Source organism: Triticum urartu, chromosome 5A, assembly GCF_056163025.1.
Source record: "Triticum urartu cultivar PI428250 chromosome 5A, HENAU_Tu73, whole genome shotgun sequence".
Taxonomy (NCBI): domain Eukaryota; kingdom Viridiplantae; phylum Streptophyta; class Magnoliopsida; order Poales; family Poaceae; genus Triticum; species Triticum urartu.
Genome location: NC_141877.1, coordinates 389,458,328 through 389,472,311, shown reverse-complemented (window position 1 = coordinate 389,472,311; position 13,984 = coordinate 389,458,328). Strand labels below are relative to the sequence as shown.

The 13,984-nt window shown below is 42.3% G+C and overlaps 2 pseudogenes; both read right to left on the bottom strand.

Moving 5' to 3' along the window:
- Window positions 1–334: 334 nt before the first annotated feature.
- On the bottom strand, window positions 335–13,728 carry LOC147971522 (uncharacterized; annotated as a pseudogene).
- On the bottom strand, window positions 7,344–10,579 carry LOC147971523 (uncharacterized; annotated as a pseudogene).
- Window positions 13,729–13,984: the final 256 nt, after the last annotated feature.

Below are 13,984 nucleotides of genomic sequence, written 5' to 3'. Positions count from 1 at the left end.
AGCATGAACTAATGACTATCACAAGTGTGAATTGAATCCTGAATGCAATGTATAAATAGGAGTATTGCGCCTATATGAAACAAAAAGACTCACATCCAACACTGAAATAATGCAGGAAGCTCTCGAGTACTGTGCCTATATGAAACAAAAAGACTTTGGTGTGTGCTTGTATGGAAGTATTTGGTGTATTCTTTTTAGATGACCACGCCAGCATTGGTTTTCGTGGTTCAAAATTTGCCTTGCTGAGTGGTGTCAGTACATGCATATCTTTTAGCCTGCTTAAAACTTCATGACATTAAGAAATAGTTTTCATAATAAGCCCACGAAGCTTAAACTACGAATCCTGCTGAGAGGAAATAGGCATAGAAAAAGTATGCACAACAGATGACTAAAGTATCAGTTGTTTTCTACTATATAACCACCAACCTCACAGCGGGGCTGCGAATTCTCATACTGAGTGTAGGCCTCTTCCATGCCTGCCATCTCCTCCTGCATCAAAAATTGGAACAACTTCAGTGCATACCAAGGAAAATCATTCTGATCAAAGGAATGCTTTTTTATTTTTCTGAAAGAAAGCCACCTCAAGCAGCTGGCCTTCAGATTGGTTATTGTTGGAGTATTCTTCATCCGGAGAAAACCTGGAATGCATCTCCTCTGCATCCAACGGCATCTCCTATGAAATCAGGTAGATAGATTAAGCGTCGACCACAGCTGCAAGCTTAATCAGAAAGAGGGCACATAGATCTTCGGCTACATCACTGAATCGTAAGGGTAGTTACCTGTGGTCCTGCTAAGGAGTTCTCCGGGCATCCAGATGCTGAAACACATGGAGAAACAACGGTTAGTAATATTGACTGCGCTCGCACCGATGTGGTCATTGTTTGGTAGCGACGCACTGAACGTGCGGGAGAGAACACTCTGCCGATCTAGGGTTTCATCTGGCTACCTTCATAGCAATATATGATATGTCTATATGGGCCTTTTGGCTAGGCTACTGTCTCTGGGCCCATACACCACAACTTTACGGGCCTCCATAGTAGTAGTTGGAAAGGAAAAATGCGAATAGAAAGGTACACAGAGGGCCACTGTAATTGTTGATCGCAAGTAATAGAAAAGAGAAGCAGGTAATACAGGTCTTAAACTGGTGTTACAGTTTGAAAATAAAAATACACTGGTGGCATAGTAAGGTTGCTTGCTAATAAGACATTTGTAATAGGTAGCTGAAGTTTTCGATCTTCTCCCTATTTGATGTATAGCAGTTTGCTCAGAGAGCAGAATACATCAACTTTTGTAGGCTTCATCACAGCAATATTCCTGTGAGAAATGAAGAAATAAGTTAACTGTTATATCATAGGACCTTGTCAGTATGTGTACATAAACTGACTCACACATATAGCATACCTTAGTTTTCCAGCATAGTTGGAGATCGAACCGTTATCTTTGCCTGCCGCGTGTACAGCGGCATGTAATGATGTCCTGTATGCATATAGTCTGATTCGCATCCACGTGGCGTTATGTAGATGGTAATATAATCTGGGATATCAATCACATTGTCGACCCAGCCAAAACAGTCATATCTGAGTGTATTTATGAAGCCCTGTCCAGGCAAACCATTCTCTTCAACCAAGACAAACGGGCTCAACAGCTGGCTTGCTATTTCGTGTCGGAGGATTCCAGCCGGAAGTTCACTTATACTCACACGAATAAATCGGGTAAGTGAAATTTGCTGGCCACCGTAAGAAGAACACCAAGGAATAGCCTTGAAGATGTGGCCGCCTAGCTCAATGTGTCCCCTTGCTAGAATAGTTGATCTGAATGCTGCAAATGTAGCATACTGAACATCCCCTTGATAGTATACAAGGAAAGCATCAAAGCTAATTGGCTTCACCATGACGTATCTTGACGCTAGTATATACCGAATGACCGCAGAAAATATTTCCTTTGTGTCTATGGGTTCAACGCCATCTTCTCGTTTGAGGATTATAGAATGTGATAGCTCTTGGAATCTATCGGGGTCGACCTCCGTGTCTTGAAGAAAACAGTGTGGGGCAGTAGCATCGACAGTGATGTCCCGAGCATTTGGCACAGGTGGTAATGGCTCAATGGGCCTCATTATCTTGCTGAAAGGGTTGTTAAGCACACTAATAAGCATAGTGAACATGTCCAGGTGGATCCCTATTGCTGTGTTTGCTCGATCCCTAAACCTACGTCTGATCTTGATATTCATCCGCAATGGCACATTTTCTGGCGCGTCTGTCCAACAGATGCACCGGAACATGAGAAGATCATTGTAGGTGATTGTGTCAGGGTAAAGCTCAGAGACGACACAATATGGATGCAGCATAAAATCCACTGTCTTGAATGTCCAAAGATGCAGTAGGAGGTTTGTTATTTCAACTAAAACCTGGGATCCAGCATGGTTATCATTGAAATCGTAGGCTGGTGTGCCACAAAATGTTGAGTTTTCATCTGCACAGAGGGTGGTAAAGTATATATTACCGAGGTTAAGCCTCTGTTCGAACTGAAGGAACTCGACTGCTTGTTTGTTCTGCTGCTTGTTTGGGATGCTAATTAAGAACTCCTGGTCAGGAGTATCAATAGTAACAATTTCATCGCACTTAAGCTGAAAAGGTTTAGCCAATGCATTATCAAAGTGCCTTCGTGTAGTTCTACTATCAGGAGAGAAAATGATTTGGAAATGGTAGTGTGTCTGGATCTTTGGGCATTTTGTTTCACCATAAGAAAGAAAAACTCTTGTAATATTTCTTATGGAACAGACAGACGAGGACGAAATACCTAGCAAGATTATAAAATAGTTTAGACTATCCACCAGCTTAGGCGCCGAGAAAGGACGATTGGATCTAAGAATACAGGGGCAGCGACTGAGCTTAGAGGAACATGGAAAGAATGGAATCTACCTTGAACTGAAATAGCAGTATAGGATGCAACTTCATCGGTTGAAGAAGACATCATAAGCCCAGGGCACCAAGAGATGTAGCGAGGGAAGAAACCCTAGAAATGGATGCACGGAGAGTGTGACGATGGGATTGGTGGGGTGGAGTAAGAGAGCATGCAGGTTATGGGGGACAGCACATAGGCCAGTCTTCAGCCACACAACCCACACCTTGTCTAGATATGAGGCACGACCAAGAATGGGCCTACTGGGCAGCCGAAGTAAAAACAGGAATGGTCCAGAGCCTTAAAGGTTATGAAAAAAAGGAGGAGATGACCAGAGTCTAAAACAGAGGGGAGGAAAAATCATCTATGAAAAGAAGAAATCATCTGCAGACTATGGGGCAGCATATCACGCATAAAAAGGCAAATGATAATCGAACAGCACACACATAATAGGCTAGAGTTCACTTGATTATATAGAGGAGTTTTTTGTTTTGTCGTGCTTTGACACTGCTACTTGAGCAGCCAGAGACTTTTTAGTACACAAACATATAAATAGAGGAGTTTTAGACATGCTTCGTAAGAAGCATACAACCACACCAAGGTCTATGCAAGAAGCATACACGGCAACGGACTCTGCTTGTAGCTGGTCAAAGAGCATTGTGATGGAGCGTTGTCGAGAGCGAAGCCAGATGCATAAACTACCATCTTTCTCCTTCAATCTTGCTGAGGAGAAGCTAATGTACATAGGATAGATAACCTACAACAGAATGCAAAGTTTCAGAAACCAGTTCCAAGTATGAGAATGGCAAAACAAGTCCAAGAACAGTAGTATATAGGGAAATTGTGGTGTACCTATAGATATTTTAAGGTTGCATAGGCAGGGCAAAGGAGTCACTGCTGCTTTGTTTTCTTCCCTCCTCCAGCTCCTTTTCCAGCAACGGGGTTCCTTTATTTCAAGGTGTGTTAGTCAAAAATAAATAAGTGGAATGCTATAGACAGGTTTGGAAACCAGCTATATTAACGGAATGTAAGAAGCAGTACTTACTTCTTGTTTTTCTGAAGTGGACTCTTATCATCTTTTGCATCAGCAGCACCAGAAGGATCTTCAGCCTTTTCATCATCGTTCACCTGGAGCACCCAACATATACATAAGCTTGATAATAGAGAGATATATAGCATATTGATATTGGATGGGTATTAGGTTATACAATAGTAAGATTTTGCCTTGACACCTGTGTATCAATGCGTGACTATGCTTCTCATTTACTGAACGTATATCGTGCATTTATAGTATTATGCGTTAGTTAGCATATATGTGTTAACAGGTATCTCAGGCGGAGCAGAGAAATATTTACCGCGGCTATTTCGTCACACTTCTTTGGAGGATCTTGTGCCAAAGGGAGCTTCTTGTCATTGCCGATAAATAAAGCACGCCTGGTCCTGCTGGGTGGGCATGGTGATTTGCTAGAAAAAGAAAATACGATCATAAGTGTAAGAAAGTATTAGAAAATACTGTAGTAGTCCTTTCTAAAGAGGTCTTGGAAGGCACATATGTTTCATGTGCTGCTATGGATGAGCAGTTAGGATTGGCGCATCGGTAGTTCGATGCGACTATTGTAGAGGTCTTGGAAGGCACATACGTTTCATGTGCTGCTATGGATGAGCAGTTAGGATTGGCGCATCGGTAGTTCGATGCGACTATTGTAGAGGTCTTGTTGCAGGAGGAGCAAGAGAAGAACCACCAGCGCTGATCAGGATTGAGCCTCTGGACAGTAACGGTACATATGAACCGTTTTTCCTGTTGAAGTAACATAACTTGCAGTTGAGCACATGACCAGGAAAAATTGGGAACAACATATAGAGGAAAAGATAGCGAGGATACCTCATCTTTGTAAGGGTTCAGGCGGAGGAGCTCTAACACGGTCTTTTGAACAGGATCAGCGTAGATACGGGTAGTAAATGCACTCTCGGTCAAAGCAGCATTGTTATCAATGGGTTTGAAATTAGTCCCCAACCTATTTTAATACGCAACAGGGGAGATAGTTAGCAGCGTGACAAAGAAAACAACACTGTCTTCATATTCATGGTTAAAGCAAGAGAAGCCAATTAGAAGGCATATAGAAATCACCTGTTGCGGAAGTCATTTATCACTGGGAGATCGTCGTCAATGTACCAACGGCAAGCAGAACTACCACTAAGTCCTTGAACACCTGCATAGTTATTGAACAATATAGAGGGGTAAGAGGCTGCATTGAACATAGAATGAAAAGGCTATACAATACAGAATGCATAAATGTATAAGATGCAATAGGTTGACCACCTTGATTTATTTTAGGTAGTGTTCCTACGAAAATTGCAATCACAGCTTCCTTTTCGTCTCTTGCCCGCACTACTTCTTCTTCGAATTCAATCGCTCAATCACCCCAGAGGACAAGCCTTAGCTCCTTGCCCCTATAGGTCTCATATGACGAACAAATCAATAAACGAACGAACAAGCAGGTGGCCTAGAATGGTGCATGCATAATAATAAGCAAATGCCACTTACTGTAATTTAGTTAGGATTATTGTCCTTGTGTTTGATGGCTCTGGCTGATGCATTGATTGGATAGTGACCACATCAGAAATAGCAGTTATTCTTCCAATGACATCTTCAAAACCATAGAATTTGCAAGAGCATCAGACTCCAGATATTTGACAAGTGGTTTTTAATGTACTTAGGCGTGCAGTGACACAACTTACCAAGGAAACGAGGCGGTGGACCACATGGCCCGGGGATGTCCTGAAATGGGATCAAATTATAGGTGCAGAACGGGTAATCTGCTTCCAAGTCCGGGCGTAAAACAGCGTTGCTAAACCTGGTGAACTGAATCATGAAGCGACTCTCAACAGGTCTATAACTTGTCTTTGCTTCAACGCAGTTGAAGTTGCTCATCACGTAGACCTTTCCTTCCTGCAGCTCATTCTTCAGTTCTTCTGCTCGCTGAGGAGGTATCTGCACATACATATGGTTGCCCTGCCAACAGAAACAACAATTAGAAAGGTATCCTAGGCCAAATATGGATAGTTGGCGTTGAGCTAGCTATGTAAAGACAAACCTGGCTATCAAGAACAACTAAGTCCATGTGCTGGATAGGCCCATTCTTAGTCCCCCCACGATAAAACCACAGGCGCGAGACAAGGACAGAGACAACCCACTTCCTGCTGTGCTTGTGTATCTCAGAGAGCATATGATGCGCCATCTGGAAACATAAATACACTTTTGCTTAGGAAGGTAAAAATACACAAAGAAGCAACATATTAGGTTTTGCAATATGATGGCATACCTAATCGAAGTCAAGCAAACAGACATATTAAGCGAACTACCAAAATACCTTTAACACGTACATAGATGCACAGAAAAGAACAATATTCGCTATCTTAGGTAATGAGCAGCAACAGATAAAACAACATTTACAAACTCAAATCTTATTGAAAAGGGAGCAGACAATAGAAATATTTCACCAAATCAGGAAGCATATAATAATAGAGACTAAGAGGCAGCAAGTAGTAGTGAGACCAAAAGCAGGTCGCAAAATAAAGCACGACGTAGGTACTATTCCAAAGACTCAAAGATCTCAGAGAAAACTATGTTTCTAGTCTGAGATCCAAGTGTGCCATCTTCGTTCTCGATAAGTATTTTCAAGCTTTTCTCGGAAGTCACATGTGAAACCGCCACGTAAAGCTGGCCATGAGTGAAAACTGGGCTTTTCAGGTATAATCCAACAGCTGAGAGAGTCTGTCCCTGGCTCTTATTGATAGTCATGGCATAACAAACCCTGACCGGAAACTGACGACAATGTAAAGTAAATGGACATTTAGGATCCTTGGCAGTGAGGCAAATCCTTGGAATGTACACAACATCTCCAATATTAGAACCAGTCATGATAATAGCCTCAATGACTTCCTCACCAAGTTTAGAGACAACAAGACGAGTACCATTACAAAGACCAGTTGCCTGACTCAAATTTCTAAGGAGCATAATCGGCACACCTTTCTTCAATAGCAACTTGTGCTGTGGGAAATTGTTAATTTTAATTGTATTGAGGTACTTGATAGGATAAAACACATCCATATTACGCATTGAGTCAACAACATTTCCTATAGAATCATAGCTTAAGTACTCTCTCTCAGTAGAAGGCATTAAGGCTAGCACATGGTCATTAACTTCCTAAGCTAAATCATTTGTTGTTGTTAAGATAGCCCTTTGGCACAAGTACTTTCGATTAGAACAATTTTTTTAGCAAAGTTTGTATATACAACATTAACAATAGCGCCTATTCTATTTTCCTCAGAATGGATCAACATATCATCAGGAATTGTTACCCAACTTGGCCCACACTCCCCTTGTCTAGTAACACAAGGCGCTGTACCATCACCAATACTCAAGATCCAACCAACAAAAGAAGCTATCTCAGCTTGTAAAACAGGATCTGTTGTTTGCACAGCCAAACGCATGTTCACTTTAAGATGTAGAACCTCTATAAAACGCCATAGTGGTGAATTTGTTATAGCAGCATTTATAACCTGTGAGCGAGCCCCACCCTCAATGACTGGTAAAATCTGTCTCAAATCGCCACCCAAAACCATAACCTTACCACCAAAAGGCATGTCAGCTATAGAAGGATCATCAGCAGACAGAATATCATGCAAGCTATTATCCAAAGCCTCAAAACATCTATGATGCGTCATTAAAGCCTCATCCCATATTATTAGGGAGGCTGATTCGATCATCTCTGCTAATTTGCTAGATCTTCTTATATCACATGTTCCATTGTCATCTAGACTGATTGGTATTTTAAACCTAGAATGAGCAGTCCTACCACCAGGTAAAAGAAGTGCTGCAACCCCAGAAGATGCAACTGTGAGAAAAATCCTTCCTTTACCTCTAAGATAAGCAATTATGGAACTCCAGAGAAAAGTTTTCCCAGCTCCACCATATCCAGAAACAAAGAAGAAGCCAGGTTTTCCAGACACAACTCGGTCGATAATATTCTTATAAGCTAGGAGTTGATCTGGATTTAATTGGTTGTACATGGTTTCTGCCTTTAGTAGTTCACTTTTAGGATCAGCAGATAGTTCATCAGTTATCATGTCATTGTCATCAGAGTTATCATCATATGTAGTCTTTAATGGCAGCTTGTGGTCTAGAATATTAGAACCATTTTTACTAAATAGAACTGTCAACTTATCAAGAAAGATGTCTCTCAGCTCATCAGGAGGTACAACATGATTATCATCACGAAAAGAGCGCTTGATATTGTACTTAATATCCTCAGCTAAGTGTGACCAATATTTTTCGAAGAAAGCATTTTCATCGTTAACACCACAATGAACAAGGATTGTAACAAAAAGCATGCGCAGCTGATCTCCCATACCCCAGGTCAAAGCCTCATCAAACGCACTATACCATTCAAGATCATCTCCAAGTAAGCCCCTAGCAGCACATGCCTCCTTAAAGGTTTCATACACAATCTCATTATAAGTTCTAACATCCGTATAAGACATGGCACCTTTGACAACCATCAAGAGCATTCTAAGATAGAAAAGTTCTTCGGTTGTAGGGTGAACAGAATAAATTCTACCAATCCTATAACTTGAGGTCTTAGGAATCCATTGTTTTTTGCTTGCTAGCCAAGTCCATTTGGTTGGGAAGTCACAATAAGTAAGAGACCTAGCATTTGCATGGCATCTATTAGCTACAAACCACTCAGTTAACATTGTTCTCTGTAGCCACTCATCGTCAGCAACTGACTTCAGGTTTGCTTTAACATTGAAACACACCATGTGTTTATTTAATAAATGAACATGCAATCTTTCAACAGAAGGCATCTTGCTGTGTATATCAAAACCATATATCCTCCAGCAACCATCTTTATCACATATGTAGTAGCACTGTCTATATTCCATGATCTCATCAATCTCAATACCATGCTTGTTTTTGATGCTTTCAAACAAAGTTTTTGAAAAATCAGGACCCTTTGTAACATACTTATAAAGATACTTGATGACATGGGTTTTATTGCACCACTCAACGTTAATATGCGCTTGGTATTTTTTTAGCATAAGTAGATTATAAGGAACAACATGCCTATTATCAAGCCTCACTTTTTTTTAATTATAAAATGGTTGTTGTCTGGGCGAATATACACAGGGAATCCACTATCATCTAGAGAGGTCTCGAGCTGAAATGACTTAGGAAATTTTTTGAACACAATCCATCTTTCATGCAAGGACATTTAACACCATCTTCCCCGCAAGGGCCGTGCATCATGTGTTCAGAAACAAGAACATATCCAAGAGGATCCGCAACAGGATCAGGGATGGAAGCCGATATAAAAGAGTCAATTAAAGCAGGACTAACCTCCTGTTTTTTCCTATCAAGCCAGATCAGGATATGGGCATGAGGAAGCCCTCTTTTCTGGAACTCCACAGTGTGCAGTACTGTGAACAAAGGGATAAAAAATATCACGAGCTGAGGTGGAAAATAACAGGCAAAAAGAGATGAGAGGAATCGCAAAGAACGTTTTACCCGCTACGACAGGACCAAAGGCCTCCCCACTCTTAATATCATGAATATAGTCATTGAGCTTCATGTGATAAACCCTGACCGGAAGATCCACCCTGTCTGAAGGCATCTGGCCAGGCTCAGAACACAGGGCTTCTGTTATCTCAGGCCACTTGGGATTACAGGTAAAGGTGGTGAAAAGGTCTGGTGGGCCAAAGACACGTGAAATAGCCACCGCCTCCTGAAAGTTCTCAATCATATAACGCCGGCCACCGGTAAAAGAGGATGGAAGTATGTTTTTTTTGCCAACAGAACTTGCATCTGTCTGCCCTTTTCCAACAGCATCAGTGACTCCTTGCAAGTTCTCTGCTCTAAGATCATTATTAGCCTTCATGATGAAATGCAGCCTCCACTCGTCTATGCAAGCGCGTGCATCTACAATGGCCTATGAGGAAAGCAAACCACAACAAAGGTATGGATTATGCTGCTCTGGTCTATAGTGGAGACAATAGGAATAGTAGTCCTGCATAGTTAGCCTGTTTTTTTGCTAGTATCTAAAGGGTCTGAACCAATATATTTAAGCCCGAGCTGAAACCCATGTTCTGCATAGGGGAAGAGAAGAGGATACTGCAAAGGCATATATGAAGTTTGCAAAGAAGATATTTGCTGCAGATTGTCATCTCTACCGTGTATTATTATGTCACGACAAGAAGCCTCCACCGTGAACTCACCAAACATTAAAGATGCTAGCTCATTAGTTGTAGGAAGGCTAAATTGTGGTCCATTAGATTCTCCAGGGGCAACTAAACGAATGGCTATCTCGGCATGCCTATTGGCTACTAGTATTTCTCTAGCCGATCTAAACATCTTGACATAAGAATTGTGTGTATCAAGCATATGCATCAAGCCTTCAACAATAGATTCATCTAAACCACCATCACTCTTTTCACCCTTTTCTAAAGCCTGAATCCTGTTTTGCACCTCATTCTGGGTATCATATATATAGAGTTCGACATACTTAGGGGTATTTCCTTCCTTAGGCATAAGAGATCCCATTCGATGACAAACCTTCCCGTTTATTTTGTATATATTTGGACCATTACCATCATTTACAGAACGGTCAACAGTAGTTCCCATGGAAGTAAATGCAAAGAGGCAGTTGTACTGGCAATTTTTTTTATAAACTCTCTGCTACGCGAGGGACCATTGTATCTCAGCAACTCAGAGAGAAACAAGGGCGGCTTTTTAAAAGGTGTAATATACACCTTACCACCCTTGTAACATTTGTTGTAAACCACCCGCCTTAGCGTAATAGCGGATTCCGATCTCACCCTCTCCCCGAACCAGAAGACTGCACCACAGTTGGTACATTTGTAGTCTGGGCCACCGTAGAAAGATCTCTTTAGGCACCCAGCTACAAATTTATATTGACTCAGTAACAATGGTAAATCAGCAATGCATCATACAATAGTTTCTAGGCATATCGGCACTCAGCATACCTTTCAGCATCTCAGACTCCTCAGCCGTGAATCCAACCTAGTCAGCACTTAAGGGCGATCCAATGGCAGGCCCCTTCCCCCTAAGTCTATCAACAACCACCCTGCATCTCTTTCTATTACGGGACGTAATTTCTGGAATAAGAACGGGGAAGAAACCATCATCTAAAAAAACAAAGGGCCTATCATAGGTACGAAGAGGAATCGAGAGAGTGCAGAAGGCACACCTATAAAGGAAAAGGACTTATTTTAAAAGGGCACCCCGTACGTTTTCTTTTAGGTAGGCCTGAGGATATGTAGGGCAACAGTGAGTCACAGAAAGATAGCCTTCATCGAACAACACGGCGCAGAGGTGGTTGACTGGTGCTTGAACTGGCCTTACGACGAACAGAACGGCGCTGAGGCATGACTCACAGGAACGACATGAAGAACAGAACAACCACAACACACTGCAACAGGAACGTAACATAAAGAAAGGCAATCTAATCAGGCGCATTAAACAACAAAAAGGCATACACCTAGACCCAGGAACATAATTCAAAAGACAAGGTTCTATAAAGGGCATGGAACATTTTTTTTAAATGAAAGGGAGAGGCATCCCAAAAATAAACTGTAAGCCTTTTTAAAAATACACAGGCAGAAGGAAAAGGCAATCAAACAAATCCGAGCGGCGAAAAAACAAGAGAGAGAGAGAGCAAGTACACGAGACACCTTCCCAAGAGCCCATGGGAAACTATAAGCCCAAACAAACAAGATTCTCTAAAGTTCGTGGCCCAAGAAATACCTTCCCAAAAGCCCATGAAGAACCAGAAGCCCAAAAGGAACAGGGTCCTCTAAAGCCCGTGCTAGTTTTTTCTCTATAAGAGAAGGGGGCGGTCCAAAGACCAAAGACCCAGCCGAGGAAGAATCAATAAACAAGTAACATATTTATTATTTGGGCACGCGGGAAGAGCATTGAATCCAAAGAAGAAGACTATTATTATTTGGGCACACAGGAAGAGCATTGAATCCGAAGAGGAAGAGTGGAAGACTATTCTTTTCAGTCTTGCAAAACACAGAAAGAAAACAGTGTAAGAGGCATATAGAAAGCCCAAGGACTTTATTGCATCAGAGGAATGAACCAATTCAGTACAAAGCAGGCACACAGGTCCAAATAGGAAGCCCAGAAAAGATAGCTAAAGAGATTGAAGAGAGGAAAGCATCTGAGAGCACAGTAGACCCCAGTCAAACTGGACCAGAATAGGGCTAACATCTGGATTTATCTCCGTCTCTGCAGACATACGGCACAATCACAATAGCTCTCTCTCCAAGTGACCAACACGCCGAATGGCAGAGACTGCAACAGTTATGGAAGAACGAAGGGAGCTCCTATAGGCCATCATACAGTCATAATTATAGTCTCGAACCACAAACCCATACAGACGCTGCAAAAAACTTATAGCCTAGAGGGCAGCCTGTTCATAAGCATGGACAAAACCACACCAGGCTGAGCTCCAAAAAATTCTCGTCGCGGAACCGGAGCAGAACTATCCCCTGGAAGCTCCAGTTCTACCCCACCAAGAACGGACCCATCCTCCGTGACCTCACACAGATACAAAAGCGCCGGCAAAGAACACCGATCCACCACGGCTTCCAAAATGGGTATAACAGTTGAAATAAGAGTACACATCCTGCTCACACACAACGAAATTATAAAAAAACTGAAAAATAACACGACCCCCAGAGCAGATCCGGAATAGCGATATTATCAGTACATCAACAACCATGATAACATGCACAAACAAGTAAATACATCTGAACCCAAAGGTAGCTGACATCCAATGGAAAAGGAGAGCAAACCTTGAGGAGCAGCAACAGGTCACTAATTCAAAACAGATTAGCCTTTCCAATCTACAAAATAAATGCAAACAGAACCATTAGAACACAACAAGTCACAGAGCACATATATATTCTATCAAAGGTACTAAATAAGTGCAGAGACACACAACGACACCAGAACAATTCTTCTTTTAACCAAAGGAAACAACATCACTTAGCATGACAAAACACCATCCACTACATCTATATCAACTTTTAATTACTGAGCAATTAAACTGTATACATGCAGGAAGCGAAAGACCATCAATCAACTTCAACCACCGTGTTTTTTCAAGCAAAGTAAAAAACACAAGAAGTATAAACCTTCAGGGCCACTGCAGAGGCAGCAGCCAACCAAAAAGGACTAAGCACGACATCTTCTCGGACCTAGTCTTTCGGGCTATTACTAAGCAATGCATCTCTCGACAATCCAAAATAGAGACAAACAGGCAAAAGAGAAGAACATTACCAGAATGACGAAGCACAACCGGAAGAGCAGCCAACAAGTGAACATGGACGAACAGCCGACCAACCTGAAAACAACCTAAAACACAAACCATACTCATATTAGTCGCCGACGAACAGCATGAAGCATGCACATGCACAAATCACGGAACGCGAAAATGGCAAAGCAGAGCACATGATAGCAGGCAACCATCCTCTCGAGCAGCACCCAACCATTTCAACAAACACCTCAAAGGCATATGTCCACACAGAGGCAGAAGATACAAGCACTAACCTGAACAGCAAGAACGTAATGGCGCATGCTCCCACGTAAGAGCCAACGGGAAAATCGGCAGCAAACTGCGCACCAATGGAGCAAAGACAAGCAAACCAAGTCAGTAAGCAGGAGAAGGAACGACAGACATGGACAGGGAAAGGATAAGAAGATGAACCTCAACCAACACCACCCATGTAGGAACGCGCGGCCATGGCGAGAACCGCAACGTAAGCTGGCCGAACTGGATGAAGGCAGGCGAACAGGACAGGACGCGACGGCCTGGAAGCGTGGACGAAAGCGAGCGAACAAAGCGGCATGGAGGAAATGAGGGATAGAAGGAGGAAAGGGGGAAACCGGAGAGAAAAGCCCCCCAGCCACTGCAATGGCAGGGGCAATTCTCATAGAGGCGTATGGGAACCCACCACACATCCATCGACACGCTGCCTGCCTACCGGCCCCAGGGGTTCC